General features: G+C 30.5%; 1 long non-coding RNA gene across 1 annotated transcript; it reads right to left on the minus strand.

The window, feature by feature from the left end:
• Positions 1 to 587: 587 nt before the first annotated feature.
• On the minus strand, positions 588 to 19185 carry LOC145269565 (uncharacterized). Its single transcript, XR_013865100.1, has 3 exons — positions 18775 to 19185; positions 6865 to 6966; positions 588 to 2389 (listed from the first exon to the last, which is right to left on the minus strand). It is a non-coding gene; the product is annotated as an uncharacterized LOC145269565 (long non-coding RNA).
• Positions 19186 to 19479: the final 294 nt, after the last annotated feature.

The raw sequence follows: 19479 nt of genomic DNA on the forward strand, positions 1-19479 counted from the left end.
GCACGGCGATTGACAACACATGAACAATTTTAGAGTTGATAGCAAGACAGGGATCAAGATGAGCTGACGACTGACAGAAGAACCTAGCCTTGAGAGAATGTGAGAGTGAGCCTATGGACACACACACACACACACACACACACACACACACACACAACCATCAGATATATATGAAGCCTTGGCGTTGTTTTTCCTTTCTTTGTTCCACGACTTATTTTTTTCGATTTTTGACCTGCATTCATTGATCTAGACAATACATTTTTGCAAACACAGCTGATTGCATTTCAGATATTGACTTCTATTGTATTTTTTCTCGGGGACTATTTAAGTAGAAAGTGATATATTTTCCTATCTGGCAACAGGATGCTTGTTGCAGATTAGATTTCATAAATCTGTTTGTCACACAAGAGGACTAACATGGGGCCCTCCAGAAGTTGTTGGAACAGCACAAGTGCATTGCAGCCAGAGGAGATCACTTTGAAGGGGACTATTGTGTGTGTGTACTATCAAAATGACTGCACATAAAAAGTCTAGAAACTTATAAATAAAACCAAAATATTTTCAACACAAATATTAAAAAAGCAAAATGCAGATTAATATACTTTATTTACAAAACCGAAATCATACAAAAATAAAATCAATATGCTACAAATACTGTGCTTTTTGGGTACAACTTGATAAAGCAAAAAAAAATATGTGATGTGAAATTCATATTTCATACAGTGATAAGAAATGGGTCATATACGAGATTGTATTTTTCAAATCGAATTTGTTTTAAAAAACATTTTCGTCTATGAAAATCAGTAGAAAACTATTTATTTATCATACAATATCATTAGTGTGATTATTAAATATCATTAGCAGGTTTTTTTGATTATCATTAGTATCATTATAAAATTATCATTAATATGATTATTTAATTACAATCAGTATGATTATGTAATTATGATTAGAATGATTGCTTGATTATCATTATTTATTTGATTATCCAAATCATTTTTTAAGCTTTTTGTGATGGAAGTTATTTGTGTATTTTTGGCCATTCTTTTTGATACATATTGTGTGGCTTTCTCCCTAGCATGTGCTTCCATATGCCGCAACATATTGTTTTTATGTGTAAAAGATCCACAAACTTCACACGAATATGGTTTGTCTCTTTTTTCTTCCAGTATGTGTTTCCATGTGCTTCACCATATTTTGTTTCTGTGTAAAGGAAGAGCCACATACTTGACAAGAATATGGTTTTTCTCCTGTATGTGTTCGCATGTGTAGTAATAAACTTTGTTTTGTTGAAAGAGAAGAGCCACATATTTGACAAGAATATGGTTTCTCTCCAGTGTGTTTTTGCATGTGAATCAACATACTTTGTTTTGTTCTATAAGAACACCCACAGACTTCACAAGAATGACGTTTCTCTCCCGTATGTATTTGCATGTGCTTCAACATACTTTGTTTATGTTTAAAGGAAGAGCCACATACTTCACAAGAATATGGTTTCTCTCCTGTATGTATTCGCATGTGTATCAACATTTTTTGTTTCTGTATAAAACAAGAGCCGCATATTTCACAAGAATATGGTTTTTCTCCTGTATGTCTTCGCATATGGTTCAACAGACTTTCTTTTGTTGTAAAAGAAGAGCTACATATTTCACAAGAATGAGGTTTCTCTCCTGTATGTGTTCGCATGTGTTGTAACAACATTTGTTTTGTTGAAAGAGAAGAGCCACATACTTGACAAGACCATGGTTTCTCTCCAGTATGTTTTCGCATGTGCTGCAACATACATTTTTTATGTGTAAAGGAAGAGCCACATACTTCACAAGAATATGGTTTCTCTCCTGTATGTATTCGCATGTGTGTCAACATGTTTTGTTTCTGTGCAAAAGAAGAGCCGCATACTTCACAAGAATATGGTTTCTCTCCTGTATGCGTTCGCATGTGTCTCAACATACTTTGTTTCTGTGTAAAAGAAGAGCCACATACTTGACAAGAATATGGTTTCTCTCCAGTATGGTTTCGCATATGTTTCAACATATCTTTTTTTGCAAGAATGACGTTTCTCTCTGGTATGATTTCGCATATGTTTCAACATATATGATTTCCGTGCAAAAGGAGAGCCAGATACTTCACAAAAATCTGGTTTCTCTTCAGTATGTATTCGCCTGTGTTTTTACATATTGGTTTTCAGTGTAAAAGAATATGGATTCTCTTCAGTATGTGTCTGCATATGAATTATGCATATTTGTTAGAAAAAAACTTGTCCTTTTTTAATCCCTTTTTTATTTTGTCCTTTTCTAATTACGTTTTCGTTTGAAGGCACCCCATCCACATCTGCCAAATATCCAAGATGGCGACAATACCATCAATCTCACCAAAATTTCACTTTCCTCTGTAAGAAAACAAACAACAAAAGACTACTTGATCAAATTAAGTGAAATGTTTTGGTTAATATGAAGAATCACTCCACCATCGAAAATTCTTTAAAGCTTAACACTTTTATGTGTTTTCTGAGGTGCTGAAAACGAAAATAATGTTTAAAATTATGCTAAACGAATAGTTTGGAAAATATAAAGAAATGTTAGTTTTAAAAAGTAGATATCACTTTTCTATAATAATTAAACGCAATTTTTTTTTTTGGGGGGGGGTGAAGGGACTTTCTTTCCACTTTCAGAATTTTGTGCAACAGGGGGGTTATATTGGAAACATATATAATGGGGGAGTCTTAACAAATGATAATGGCATTTACATACATTTACATCAAACTGAAGACTGTGGCAATTCTTGGGGACTTTATATTATTAATAAGGAGCTGTGACTTTATACATGAAAAGTAAAATAAAGAAAGAGCCACATATTTAGAATATGTTTTGTTTCTTGTATGTGTCTTCATATGAATTATGCATGTTTGTTAGAAAAGAACCAGATACTTGAAAAGTAGTAGATTTTAACTAATGTTTCAAAATGACATATTATTATATACAATTTCGATCATCTGTATTTTATGTCAGGAACTGGATACACTTGACAATGAAATATAAAGTAAGATTTGATTTGAAGAAAGAAAGACATTTGTCTTGTTCACAATAGGAAATTTAAACTTTCTAAATATATTTTGTAATACAGTTTCATATTGAATGTCACCAAGAAAATGTAGATCCATTCAAATCTAATGACACTATTTTTCTCATAAATGATATTCTGTGAGAAAGAAGAGAATTAAAAGATAATTTTCAAAAATAGATTTTAATTTTATATTAATTAATACATATTTTTGCGAAATAAAGACAATTAAAATATTTGTAAATACATTGTCTATTGGTTATATGAAATACATTCTTTATTTAATTTTAAAAAGTGTTTTCATTTACACTTGAAGGAATACTTATAAGCAATTACTGTTGAAGTAATACTTACAAGCAATTACAATTAAACTAACACTTGACAAGGATTACAGTTAAATCAAAAGTTGAAAAGTTACAATTTTTATATAACATCATTTTCTCATGAGTCCACTAAATCAGTTTATCTGTAGTAGTTTAGTTTTGTATTTTACTTTCAATATAGTTTTGGAAAAAATTAGTTAAGCTTTGGATTTTACTTTCAATATAGCATTGGAAAAAAATGAGTTTTGTTTTGTATTTTACTTTTAATATAGTATTGGAAAAATTAGTTTAGTTTTGTATTTTACTTTCAATATAGTATTGGAAAAATTAGTTTAGTTTTGTATTTTACTTTCAATATAGTATTGGAAAAAAATTAGTTTAGTTTTGTATTTTACTTTCAATATAGTATTGGAAAAAAATTAGTTTAGTTTTGTATTTTACTTTTAATATAGTATTGGAAAAATTAGTTTAGTTTTGTATTTTACTTTCAATATAGTATTGGAAAAAAATTAGTTTAGTTTTGTATTTTACTTTTAATATAGTATTGGAAAAATTAGTTTAGTTTTGTATTTTACTTTCAATATAGTATTGGAAAAAAATTAGTTTAGTTTTGGATTTTACTTTCAATATAGTATTGGATAAAATTAGTTTAGTTTTGTATTTTACTTTTAATATAGTATTGGAAAAAAATTAGTTTAGTTTTGTATTTTACTTTTAATATAGTATTGGAAAAATTAGTTTAGTTTTGTATTTTACTTTTAATATAGTATTGGAAAAAAATTAGTTTAGTTTTGTATTTTACTTTCAATATAGTATTGGAAAAAAATTAGTTTAGTTTTGTATTTTACTTTCAATATAGTATTGGAAAAAAATTAGTTTAGTTTTGGATTTTACTTTCAATATAGTATTGGATAAAATTAGTTTAGTTTTGGATTTTACTTTTAATATAGTATTGGAAAAATATTAGTTTAGTTTTGTATTTTACTTTCAATATAGTATTGGAAAAAAATTAGTTTAGTTTTGGATTTTACTTTTAATATAGTATTGGAAAAATTAGTTTAGTTTTGTATTTTACTTTTAATATAGTATTGGAAAAATTAGTTTAGTTTTGTATTTTACTGTCAATATAGTATTGGAAAAAAATTAGTTTAGTTTTGTATTTTACTTTCAATATAGTATTGGAAAAAAAATTAGTTTAGTTTTGTATTTTACTTTCAATATAGTATTGGAAAAAAATTAGTTTAGTTTTGTATTTTACTTTCAATATAGTATTGGAAGAAAATTAGTTTAGTTTTGGATTTTACTTTCAATATAGTATTGGATAAAATTAGTTTAGTTTTGGATTTTACTTTTAATATAGTATTGGAAAAATATTAGTTTAGTTTTGTATTTTACTTTTAATATAGTATTGGAAAAATATTAGTTTAGTTTTGTATTTTACTTTCAATATAGTATTGGAAAAATATTAGTTTAGTTTTGTATTTTACTTTCAATATAGTATTGGAAAAATATTAGTTTAGTTTTGTATTTTACTTTCAATATAGTATTGGAAAAAATTAGTTTAGTTTTGTATTTTACTTTCAATATAGTATTGGAAAAATATTAGTTTAGTTTTGGATTTTACTTTCAATATAGTATTGAAAAAATATTAGTTTAGTTTTGGATTTTACTTTCAATATAGTATTGGAAAAATTAGTTTAGTTTTGTATTTTACTTTCAATATAGTATTGGAAAAATTAGTTTAGTTTTGTATTTTACTTTCAATATAGTATTGGAAAAATTAGTTTAGTTTTGTATTTTACTTTCAATATAGTATTGGAAAAATATTAGTTTAGTTTTGGATTTTACTTTTAATATAGTATTTAAAAAAAATTAGTTTAGTTTCGTATTTTACTTTTAATATAGCATTGGAAAAAATAAGTTTAGTTTTGTATTTTACTTTTAATATAGTATTGGAAAAAAATAGTTTAGTTTTGTATTTTACTTTCAATATAGTTTTGGAAAAAAATAGTTTTGTTTTGTATTTTACTTTTAATATAGTATTGGAAAAAATTAGTTTAGTTTTGGATTTTACTTTTAATATAGCATTGGAAAAAAACGTTTTGTTTTGTATTTTACTTTTAATATAGTATTGGAAAAAATTAGTTTAGTTTTGGATTTTATTTTTAATATAGTATTTGAAAAACCGTTTTGTTTTGTATTTTACTTTCAATATAGCATTGGGTAAAATTCGGTTTTATTTGAAGGTTTAATGCCCAATGCAGGCAACCCAAAATACAATTGTGAATTACGACTTACGAATAAAGTATGGCAGAAAGTTCATCAGTTTGACAATATACATCTGAAAGTCATAAGTGCCTTCAATTGAAATGTAGTGAAAAGAACACTCAAGAGAAGAACAGTTGTCTGAAGAATTATACAAAATGGCAAAATATTTTCCCATAAATTGCTATTGATTTTTAACAATTCTAAAATCCCCCTTTTTACTTCTCTGATTAAATGTTTTCACCTTTTATATTTCTTGTAAATCTTTTCTATATTTATAACAAATTGTCCTTTCCTTATGTTTCTTCAAATCTTATTATATTTTTATTATTTAAATATCTTTTCTATATTTTATAGTAAAAAGAACATTCAAGAGGAGAACAGTCTGAAGAATAATACAAAATGGTAAATTATTGCTATTGATTTTTAACAATTCTAAAATCCCCAATTCACTTCTCTGATTAAATGTTTTTACCTTTTATATTTCTTATGTTTTCTATATTTATAACAAATTGTCCTTTCCTCATGTTTCTTCAAATCTTCTCAAACCTTAGCGTCATGAGTTTTACTTTAAATTTATTTCGTTTTCGTAATGCAAGTTTCCTTTCTAAACTTCTAATAATTATTTCTTTTTGTCAAGTTTACTTTTAGTTTCCCATTTTTATAACTCAAATTAATTACAGAATTTTTGTTGCTACATTGTTAAATTAAATTTCGCCTTATTTTTAGAGTTTTATAATTATTTTAATTTAATTATCATACTCTCTTTTTCATTTTAATTTTTGGTACCAGTGCACTTATTTACTGTGCTGAAATAACGTTATTATTTAAAAAGCCATTCTTAACATGAGGAGGGGAGGATGTTTTGTACCTATTCTATACTTTAACCTTACAATTGAATAAAAAAACATAAAACTTTAATTAAACGTGGAAATACAAATTAAAAAAATAGCGCGGATCAGTAAGTGCACTAGCACTTAAATTTTTTAAATACATATAATCAATTACGATATTTTATGTCTTTAATGTAAAAGATATGAATGAAATTTTTAAGAGAAGTCAAAGAATATGCCAAATTTTATATGTTAAATTAGTAAAATGTATTCTATTTGAAGTACAATAATATGAAAAACACTGTTTATGTCAATATTATTTATATCATTACCATATTAAAGAAACAATAAACATAAAATATTTGACAAATTCGGATAATTACCTGTTATTAAAAAGTTCTTTACCACCAAATCAGTCTATTTTTTAAGCTTCATTTGATGATTTTGGCTATAATTATATGCAGTTTACATTTTTCAGAATAAATCTGCAAAAGATAAATAAATTTTGATTTTCCATTATGAAGATGTAAACAATTTGGATTTCATATTACAATTTTTAATAAAATTCTCATTTTTTTTATATATATTTTATTGGTAGTCACATATGTGTGGCAATTAATATTACGAAGTAATGATTCCAGTTGTCATATATATATATATATATATGTGTGTGTGTGTGTGCATGCGTGTGTGTATGTGTAAACATACTGTGTAGCTTCATTGCCATATATTTACATAATTTACTACCCAGCTCTACTCACTGTTACAATAATGTTACAGCAGCCACATATTAATATTTAGAAGTGCTCAGTGTAGTCTACACAGTCAGGTTTTAATCTTGGCTTAAGGTAATGTCTAGTTTAACTGCACTGAAGAGCTGTGATACAGTGAAAGTGTCCCTCTGTAGATGACTATATACATATATATATTACATATAATCAATCGTGAACATGTTGGCTCTAAAACTGTAAGTCTCTCCTATCGAAAAACTAGGTAAAAAAATTTAGAATTTAGCGTGAGGTGTCAGTTTCACAGATAAGTTTAATGTAAGATGTTGCAATATTTTTTATTCATAATGGGACAGGTTCCCTCCCAGTTGGGAGATTCTATTTATAAACGCTGCTGCTAGAAACTGAGGACTCAAATTAATTCACGTTCTGCTATCAACCAATCAGAAACCAGAATTGCTCCATAAAAATAAAATCTTTTTAGCAACCTTGCACATATTTACTCGTGTCAACACGAGAAGGAATTTCTGCTCTTTGGCGGCAAAATTATGAAGTCTGGAACCTGTGCAGAACAACTGTCTAAGAATTCATCGCCAGGACTTGTATAGAAAACCTACCCATCGAAAACTTTTCTGAAACTAAACATGGCTTACAACTCAAAATAAAATGATCAGTAATTTTTTACGGTTCATGAGAGGACAAAATGAGGGAATTTGAAGGGAATGTTGTTAGCATAATTTAGGGTTATTGGTAGGGTTAATTAAGATTTTAAACATTTCTCCCCAAATAATTTACTTCTCTTAACTAAACAAAATCTTGTCATATACTCATAAAACACTATGCAAAGAGACAATTTGCCGAAAATAGCGGATAAGAAAGTTCCTAAGTTTTTTTACTTTTGAATTAAGATGAACATATCTCGGCTCAAATAAAAATGTATTGATTGAAATAAGTACCATCACAATAAAGACACTTTTGCTAACGCAAAACAAGTGTATTTATGCGAGTAATGTAAAAATCTTGCGTTCTGGTCGCGATGAAGTCGCTAAAGGTGTTTTTGATATCACTTAGGATTTAGAAGCATTTCTTATGCAGAAAGTTGTTGAGATGCTTGAAAAAGTGCTAGTAAGTAGGTGAGAAGTCTAGAGAGTATGGCGGATGAGGCACAGTTTTGTGGCACAATTTGTCCAAGTTCTGCAGGGTTGGTTTAGCAACGTTCAGTCAGGCAACGTCATGGAGGCAAATTGAGCTTTTTCTGTTATGAGGTGTTTTCAAAGTTTCTTATGCATTTCATCCATTTGTTGACTAGTCATTCACCATAATCATCTTCAAGACTCTCATCACTGCAACAATTCCTTTTTACCACCATTGCACTGGGCCTTCAATAATGGTTCCTGGGCCAAAGAAGTCATTGATATCACGAGTTGTTTCAGCAGCTTTTCGGCCTAGCTTAATTGGAATAAGAAAATTGTTTAAATTTGCTTTTTTCAATCTTCATTTCAACGTTCTGAAAACAAGACATAATTGTTTTAAAACGAATGTAATTTAAACGATTAGAGATAGAACGAAAAACGCTCTTTAATATCACGTTAAAATGATATATAAAGTAAATGTATTACAACAAAAACTTATTTAAAATAAAAAGGAAAATACTGCAAGAAGTTTCTTCTCAGCTGAATATATATAAAACTAACTGCCACATTAAATACTGACATAATATTTGGTTTTATTTTGTCACATAATCTAACTAAATAAAAATAACATTTTCAATTAATCTTCTGGTATGATTTAAAAATAATATATAAACAGTAGAATCTATAGTTAATATTCCTTAACGCAGGGTTTTATATCTAAAATGGTTTTTATTTGCCCAATATCATTATTTCAATTTCAGAAAGGACGTTTTTGATTCATCACTGCTAAGAAAGCAATAGAAAACTATAAAAAAATTAAAAACGCCAATATTTGGAAGCAAACATCTTCAATATAGCACAGGGTGAACGTTTTCAATATAGCCATTATTTTTTTCTGTTATAAACTTTGTTTGGTCTTTTTTTTAGCTTTTTAATAAAAATGTGGCTTCAGGTTTAATTTGACTTTTTATAGCAATGTTTTTAGTATTTTTTAAAATTTGGCTGGAAACTTTCATTTTAGTGTATAAACATTAACCCAGTGATCAATTCGATTACTGGCATTCACTGATTTGAAAGAAGCACGTTTTGAAATAATCTACAGAATTCGCCTAAAATTTTCAAAGAGATTAAATTAATTTTGGTAATGTTGATTGGTTTTGTACCGTGAGTGTGAGTCAGCCCAATTAACTAGTTCAAGTGCAGTTTACAAATTTAATGGTTTTACCACTAGATCTGGAGATTTTGTTTGCAATCTAGCAGGTAAAATTGTTGGTCTAGTGGCTAGAGGATTTTGTTCTAGCTAAATCTAGCTGCAATTTTAGATATAAAAAAAGAGAAACATTGAAAATATTTTTAAAAAATAAACTAAACTCATTCAAGTAGATAGAAAAGGAATATTTATTACATTTGTTTTCAATTATTTATTGTTTATGTTTTTCACCATTTTTTTCGGTTAACCATTCTTAAAATTCCCTATAAAATCGATTCTTCTAAGTACATTTTAAGGGAAGGGCGTTCCAGCCTCTATAGTTAGAAATACAGTCTAAACTCTTCGCTTAATTTAGATGTATTTTTCACTTGGTAAAACTGAAGAAAAGTTAACAGATGAAAATTGTAAAAACAGTAAAAGAAACTTACATCAAACGTAGTAGAATTTAATTATCTACCGACCTGTGCACTTTTAACATGCTAAAACTATCTGTTTTTCAAGGTGGTTTTTACATACTGAATAAAAAATACACAAATGACCGTTTGTCTCTTAAAAGATTGGGAGGCTTAATTCTTCAAAAATTGTAAAGAATCATTCTACCACTAACCCTAAGTTCAAGTTGGACTCCCAAATTTTGAGTAAGTTATAATCATAGATTTTTTCACACAATTTTTCAAGAAGGAACTCCCCAAGGGTTTAGTTAACAAGTTATTTGTTGTAAAAACAGCTAAAAGAAACGAAATAAAAAGAATGTAAACACAATTTCAGTATGTATAAAAGATACTTGAATTCTACTGCGTTTGGTATGAGGTTAATTGTTGTTATTGTTTACAATTTCTCAACTGTTAAATATTCTTCATTTTTATGAATGACTGTTGTTGCTACGTACTTGCCTCCCCAAACAATCAACATTTATGATTTTACTTACTTTTACTAAATTTTTCAACGTTTATTATTACATTTGTCAGCGTGACTCACGTTTTCTAAGATGCAGTATATGCTAACACCTCAGCAAAGTTTATTGCGTTTATTTTTAAGCGATCATTAAAAACAGGAAGTTTTTCTACATGTGAAAATATATATACATCCTATGATGGCGAAGTTAGACACAAGATCGGTTTTTAATGTAGTGAAATCTAGGCTACCCCCAAACGAGGTAGTCAGGATTGGGGCAAGAATTTTTTTAATCCTCACTCTTAAAGGATTTCTCCTTCATTGACAAAGAATAGTAAAGATAAAGTACAGTATCAGAACAGATATAAACCTTAATTTTATTTGAAAAAAATAAAAACTAATACAAATAAACCGGAAATAAGCAGATATTGTAAAATTGGAAAATATTTAAATCATAAAATTTTGCTTCCATTTTAAAAATATTCAGAGCAGACGAAATATACTCGATTGTGAATGGTGGTGGCCATGAAAAGTGCTGCCCAATTTACTGTAAAGTGACCCTTTTATTTTCTAATGCTTCTTAACGGTTTAGAACTCAATACGGAAGTATTTCTTATTTGGAAGATAAATCATGTATGTTTTACTTTTTGGTGTAGTTTTACGATATTGTGAATGAGATTTAAGGTAAGATAGATATTAAAGATTAGTTACCGGTCCCAAAATTTAGAATATTCAAAAAATAAGAGATTATTTTTATTAAAAATTATATGAAAAGTGATTCCCTACTTTAACTTCTAAAAAATTTGTTTGAAATATTCACACATAATCTAAAAAAAGCAGAATTTCATTATTTCGAGGGAAATAGACAAGGGTTCTCATTTGGTTTTAAATATGATATAATTTATTTGGAAATTAACAAACTTTATCATGTTTTCCCTTTATATAAATATTCTCACAGTTTTTCACCTTGTGCCATTTTTCCCATTTTTACAATTGTGCCATTTTTACCCTCTTCAATCTCCCTTTCAGAATTGTTCGAAAATCTATCAATTAATTAAGATATATATTTTTTTTAATTTTGATGTTGCAAACAATAATTTTTTTTATATTTTCAGAGAATGTATTTGTCAATATTCACGCTATTATTTTGATTAATTTGTAATATATTTCAATTTAACTTTTATTATTAAAACTGTATGGTTTTCATATTTGTTTCTTGCAAAACAAGAACCCTCTTCGAAAAACAGATAAAAATTAGCTGATAAAAGTTGGCTGCCATCTGGGGAGCTATTCGCTTCAATATTATTCCAAAAATATATGGTGAGAAAACACAATATTTTTCTGTAGAGTAGGAAGAAAAAGTATAGTGTTTTTTTTTCTTTTTTGTTTCAAATTAGCTGTTTATGAATTTTTCAGACGGCAAAAGTTAAAAATCTAGTGATTTTATTTTAGATTTTTTCCCCTGATCTTGCGGGATTTAAAAATCTCAGTTAGCAACACTGAATAAGACCACAAAACATGGAACTGAAATGAAAATATGAAACGAAACAAAATTTAGCTTTCTTCTTTTTTTCATTTTTATACTGTTCGTAACAAAAACATACCAATAAATGTGACAGTTATTTGGTTGATTTTTGCCATTATTTTTTAATTTTATTTACGACTCTTTGAGCGATTCTCAGAACTCCAAAGTATAGAACATCATAGCATTATTTTGTACTCCTGCCCCCACATAAAACAGTTAAAAGAATTATCGAGGATAAATGCTACCAAAGGCACAATAAGTTAATCTTATATCTTCACAAGTAAATAAAGGTATATCACAGAAAATCGTTTGAAGGAATGAAAAGACTTTATTCTCGGGCACAAAGAACAAAACTCCAAACATAACTGAAAAACTAAACACAAAATGCAAGAGAAGACAACAGCTCTCAATAACACCACCATGCTGAGTTGTCTCCCTTAACCAATATGCAGCCTTAATTCGATACTGGTGTGATGCATTTTTTCTTTTTTTTCAAGATAAGGGATCTTAGAGTCGGTCACGAATGGTTTCAGGTAGGATGGTTTTGCCCTACATCTGGGGGGACGGGTATGTCTTTGTCTATTAAGTCTCAACAAGGTGGGTTGTGTTGTGTTTGATCTGTGGGTGAAATCAACTGCAACTTTCTCCTCGGTCACAATAGGGTGTTGTCTGGTTGGTTGACTGCTTAGTAGTAACGTTTTTTCACTGGTTACGCTGCTAATTGTCTCAGGGATGGAGGATTTAGTTTGCAAGGTCAAGTTCCAATCTTCCTTATCACTGTCATCTTGATGTTCAAGATAATTCTCTGGGCTGTTACCTGAATGAGGATCCTGAAGCAATCATTTTTAGACTGTGTATATACGGCTCTTAACTGGGAGCCAGCAAACTTTCGAATGTACATCGAATGTACATGTTTTGAGGAGACTAAGTATCACTCGTGTCTTTAGTTTTTGATAGGTCACTGTGAAGGAACACAATGTCTCCAACATTCAACTCCATACAAGGACTAAGAGCCTAAGATCGCTCACTGTACACATGGTTGGCCTTGCACCTACGATGCTGCTCTTCTATATTATTATCATATTGCTAAATTGGTCCCGGTGATACAAGACCTCTTTGTGGGACAATCTGAGTGATCCAAACCTACAGTTAAACATGCTACAGAGAGTGAGACTGTAGAGATCTATGAACCAACTGGGATCACCTTGAACAGCTCTCACTGGACATCTTGGACAGCATTTTTAGCAACAGGGTTATAATTGAGGTTTTTAGGGTTACCTATCTCTATTGAGGTATGATGAGTGAGCAGAAATCCATCGTTTTGAGGGATTTGAAGCTGAGAGAAGAGTCTGCAGGAGGATTAATGATGGGTTTGATGGGCAAACAGGTCTTGAGCATAGCTTCCTGCAATGTGTCCCTTTCCTCATTTGGAATAAGGAGTACAACAGTATAAGAATTGACGTACTCTTGTAAGACAAAATTCAGTTGTTTATTCCTCTTGATGATATCAGCAGTGAACCTAAACCTGTGTGCATTCGAGGGGTCTTCACGGACTGAGAAACAGTTATGAGTGATGAGCTGCTCAATGAAGCACACTGCTGACATAAGGATACAATTTTGTTCACAAGGTATAGAAATACGGACTCACTACCTGTTACATCTGGTGTTTGGTGATCTACTTTAATATGCAGCACCATCAGTAAGGCATGTAGGACATGTCACGGGACATTAATTGCATCCTATTGTAGGAAAAGAGAATCCTTTCAACAAACAACTACAAGGCTATCAAAGGCAAATGTTGTGGTCTGAAGATATCATCAAATCCTTAATGCCATTAAAAACGAGTTCAACAGCTAACATAGTCAGAAAAAGCTTAAATGTTGTAAAACTTTTGGTGTTTTACATGTGTGGTTTAAATTTCAATAAAATCAGATACACAGAATTTCAAGTTGTAAGACTGTTCTGCCTGTCTCGATTTCTTGGAAGTGAGGGCATGTAGAGATTTGAGGGGACTACTTCCATTGTGTCCCCTTGAAAATTTGTGAATAGCAGGAAGAGAATCATAGCAGGAATTTGATTGTGACCACACAACAAAATTCATTTTTAATCTGAAAAAAAAAAAGTTGATTTTTGACAAGCGGTATGTGTCAAAATGATGAGTAAGGCAAAAGAAAATTGCCTTACGAAAGTCAAGATCATATTAGACGTTTCATTGTGTTCACGCAACAAAATTCATCAAAATTCTACCAAAAATAAACGCAAAATGATTTAAGACAACATGGATCTTATTCGGAGAGAGAGAATTGAATTGATGACGATGGTTTAAAAAAAAACAAAAAAAAACAGGTGTGTCCGTGTTCATTTAAGGTCCATGCAGGATGGCTGGTATAGGGGAGGTTTGAGGATCCATTAATTATCTCCAACAACATGTTGGCCTCCTCCCATACTTGCAATGAGGAGTAAACCTGACATGTGAAATGCCTACATTCAGGAGCATTATGGCTGTATAAATCAGCATGTTCGTTCTGTCTGCCAGATGATGAACGGAAGCCTGGAAATGACAAACAATTGAGAGAAACAATGCTAACCTGGGGCTGGTGAAGAACTGGCCTAAGCAGAGCTTTTCATAGGCCTGATCACAGGGTTTGCTATCATTGAAGACAGTGAAATAATGTTCTGACTTAATCAAATATAAGCCAAAAAGTTTTATTGCTGCAGTAATAGCCAATGCTTCGATTTCACATGGTAACCAGCTGGATTGATGGCTGTGTAGTCTCGCACCCACAGTTTCCCTCCTTTATCTGCATACATTAGGGCATCAATACTGTGTGTCATGATCCACAACTAGTCAGCATGATAAGGTACATGAATGATTTTTGCCAAAGTCAGGTGCTTCTGAGTAGCGAAGAATACTTCACAAAGTTGTCAGACCAGTTTATGGCATCCTCTGACTCTTTTCCTGCAGTGGCTTCATGTAAAGGGCTAAGAAAGTGGGAACAATTAGAAATAACATAGTTTAAAACGTGTTGAATAAGAAAATACACTAATGTGTTCTAACTCATTGAACTTAAGTTGCAGTTCTCGGAGTCTGTTTTCATTGTAATGGGGAAGTCGACCTCACTGCTGAGGCGGCCATGTAGAACACATGTTAATGGAAGCCTTACCTCATAAAAGTAAGAATTAGGCAGTTGAAATTTCAGCTTCTCTGAAGAGGATAACATATCATCTGGGTCGATGACCACACAAAAAGCAATGTTGTCATGGTGTTTGTGTCCCCTCTATCCAACTAAGCATGGTCTCTCCAACCACGTTGAGGATGGAGAATCTGTCTGCTTGTCTGGCAGATTGGACAGATTTTGTGACTTTACCATCTAGACACTTGGCTGTAGAATCATATTCCCCATGGAACCACTGTCCACAATAATCCATATCAGATGATGATTTCAGAACATGTCGATGTAGGGGGATTATTCAGTATTCACTCACCATATCATATTTTCATCTTCTATATGTAAATTCTTTAAGGTCTCAGTACAAGTGGGTTTCTCATCGTCCAAGATGTGAAGCATTTGGCAAGCCTTGGTCATATATCCACGGTCTGATTCAGGAAGGTTGATGCATTCACTCAATAAATAGTTTTTGTCTGGTCTCTTAAGCCTGACTACACAGTAGAACAGTCTTCTTTGGTTGAAGCTTCCTAGTATGTCAAAGTGGAGTAAATGTCTGGCTCACAGACGTCTCATTTTCAAAGTTCTCACGTAGAGAATCCAATGCCAGATAGATCTTGGGCTTGATTGATGCCAATGTGTGTGATCTCAACTTCATCCCATAATGTTGCTTGACTAATTCAGGAAAGGCTGAATGAAGTAGGCCAACAAAGTGAAGACTACTATATTTTTTACTGTAAGTAAACGTCATCTTCTGTAGGAACATTTTCATGATGCCGTATATTGGTGTCATTGTTTAGTAGGGAGTCGTCAATGAAGGCTGCAAGTCTCTGAGCGTTTGTCCGGTTCAAGTCTTATGAAATCAAAGTCCAGGAAATGAGAGTCATTATTCTGGAAGTCAAATAATGTCTTATGGCTTGCCAATCATTTGTTACTTACATTAAGTTCTTAACAATGGCACTCTGTGATATGCTGGGGCAATAATTTGCCACCTCTCACAACATCATCTCCACAATATTATTCTTTTGGATAGCGGTCTCTCTGTTGACATCAGGTACTTCCATACCATCATTTGTGAAGCCGTGGTGTGGATGAGTGTGTGACTGCTTCTACCGGTTCATCCCAAGGAATGGGGCATAGTTGTTATCAAGAGACCAACAATATACAAGGTTGTTTCTCCACGCCTCAAAGGAAGAAATAGTCTCATTATTTTCTGGGCACCATGGCTTATAGGCACGTTCAGACATACTGAGATATACTTGAACAACTCGTATATGTGGATAAGAGATGCTTCGATAGTCCAGTCTCATCTCAAAAACCCTTCAGGTATTCGCCCTATTAGTTGGTGAGTAATATACTCCTTATTCAAAGAAAAAAAATTATTTTTTCCTTTGGAATAGCGAATGAGGGTAAATAAACCGGTGTCACCATGCAAGTAAATAAAGGTATATAACATGAAATCGTTTGAAGGAACAAAGAAACTTTATTCTCGAATGGACCGAACGAAACTCCAAACAAAACTGAAAAACTAAACACAAAATGGAAGAGGCAGACAACAATTCTCAATAGCATTAACTTAAAAATACGTTAGAAGAGTGACTGGGTTTGTTTTATTCTACACATAGATTCGAAAAAGTTGTCAAAAACAAATATATAACAAATAAATGTTATCAAAGGCAAGATAAGTTACTTTTCTACCTAATTGCATAATTTTTTTAGCGTTTTTATTTAATGTAAAATTTTTAATCTTTTCGAAAAAATATGCAGTGTTTTGGCGGCAAACTAACTGCAGTATACGTTAAGTTGAGGAAAATGAGTCCAAACTAAAACATTATACAAAATACTGTTAGAAACCGACCGAATACATGTCAGTCTATGTCATGGTAACATTTATTGAGTGAGTTTCAAATAGTATTTTCTATAATTTTTTTTATTTTTAACAAATTTTCCTAAACAGCAAGAAATTTGGCCTTTCTAAGGATTGCAAAATTGGCCTTATTGGGGCCAAATTTGGCTTAAAAAAGGCCAATCTGTGAAGCCTTAGAAAGGCCAAAATTTCAAAATAAGATTGTTGTACATTTAGTCTAATAAAAAATGTTGAAAAAATAATAAAAAATAAATTTTTCAGGTTTTATTTCAGCCTTAGGGTCTAATAATATGTTTTATTAGACACCGCCAAAAATGGCCGCAAAATCAAGTTGTTGTTTTTTTTAACAAAATTACATTTATTAAAATCCATTATTTCTGAGTAACTTTTTTTTTCCAGAAAGATAAAACCCTGAATTTTATCTTATAGAAAGCAGCATATTGTAAAACTTTTTCTACTATTTTTAATTAAATTTAAAATGTTAAATTTTCCCCAAAAGTTTACAATTGCCACTTTTTGTTTTGCACAAAAAACGTATATTAATAGTTTCAAAAAAAAAGAAAGTTTTTTGAAAGAATTAATTTGTTTATTTGTTGTCTAACTAAGATTTAGGGTGATTTTCTGCGAAAATATGCAAAAATATTATAATATAAGTACCTGGATTTCAAATAATTCCACTTATTCATATCGGCAACCGGTTACTTTGCTTCAATTGGCTTACAATGTTTACATTTGTACTTGATAAAAAGCAAACTATGGAAGACCAAACAAGCCAAAAAAAAACTTATTTTTCAGTGACGAAGATTTCAAGATTTTGAGTCTGGCCAGCACCAGATGGGTGACCATTTGTATGAGTTTGGTTTTTAATGTGTACATGTGTGGAGGCCATGCTCCCCAAAATGGCGGGGGGCAATGTAAAGCAGAATAAAAAAATATTATTTCAGCGCGTTTGGTCCACCATAGTCGAAAGGCGGCAAACGTTTTCAAACGGGATCGAAAAAATGATGATATTTTTAACACAAAGGGCACAATATTTATCGATTTTTTTTTGTATCGATTCTTCAAAGCATGCCCTGTTTAATAATGGCCATGCACTATTCGGCTCGCTAAAAAAACTTGTTAATTTATTTATCAAAGATTTTAAAATGGCTTTTTTCGTATATATACTAAAAAACTTTTTTGTTTTGCTTAACTTAAATTAATTATTTTACTTAACATATTCACCGAATTTCACACTTCAAAACTCAAAAGCGGAATAATTAAATACAATCGAAGTTGTGATATTCAGACGTCAAAATAAGGTATGCAAACAAGTTTTTTTTTTTAATCTATAATCCTGTCCCTTATAATAACACAATATGTTTTGTTCAGTTTCAGATGATTATTTTAAGCATATTTGGAACCCCCTTAAAACAAGGGGGGGGTTGTAAGCAAAAAAAAAATATATATATATAAATATCGTTTATGAAAAATAAGTACACTGTTATAAAGTTCATTCTTCTCTTAATAATTGCTGAAAATTTCGTATTGATTGGATAATTACCTGATTTTTGGTAGATTTTTAAAAAGACGGTCCGTCAAACAGTACTTAGCTGCCCCACCCCGACCCCGTTTTGGCGGTGCCTATATTTTATATAAAAATAAATTTCATAAAATTTTGTCTGTCAAATAATTTACGCCGCTAAAATACATAACTTAATTACATTTCCTTTTGAAAATTAATAAAAACAGATTCACAAAAATGTGAAAAAAATTCAAGTAATACTTACATTATTGAATTTTTTTTTTTTTTTTTTTGCTTGGCTTGTTTGATGGAAACATTCGTTGTGTTTCAGCGGTTGTTGTTCGTTTGGGTTTTTTTTTTTTATTATTATTATTTAAGCAGAATTAAGTGAATCTCGTCAAGGTCAAATAACGCATTGTGTCATCATCAGAACTGAGGTTTTCTACTGGGTTTCTCTCCCCCTTTCTTTGCAAAGTTTGTTATTATTTATTGAAAACACAATTGTTACTTTTTATTTTTTTACTCATTATTCTGAAAATTATTATTTTTATTATTGTTATCGTTAAATTGAATATAAGTCTAGTCTTGTGAATGAGTTTCGATGCTGAGCAGGACAAAGGTTTAGTTGTCAGATTGGAGTAGTCGGCGCATGCGTCATCAACTCAACAACTGACGAGCTTTTATTTATTTTTTTTTTCTACTCTCTCTCTCTCTCTCTCTCTCTCTCTCTCTCTCTCTCTCTCTCTCTCTCTCTCAGTAGCCCTTGACTCGCTCACCTTCCAATGTAGATAAAAAAAATAAAATGGGTACATTTTTTAGTTTTATTAGTTTTATTACTTTACATTCAGAATAAGATTTGTCAGATTTAAAAAAACAAAAAACAAAAAAAAACACCCAAAACAATAGTTTCAACTATTTATTTATTTTTTTTTGTCAATACTAATAAGTTACAATGGTAGCTTCCAAATTA

The sequence above is a fragment of the Euprymna scolopes genome, chromosome 45 (genome assembly GCF_053919585.1).
Source record: "Euprymna scolopes isolate OS-2025 chromosome 45, ASM5391958v1, whole genome shotgun sequence".
In the NCBI taxonomy this organism is placed as follows: Eukaryota; Metazoa; Mollusca; class Cephalopoda; order Sepiida; family Sepiolidae; genus Euprymna; species Euprymna scolopes.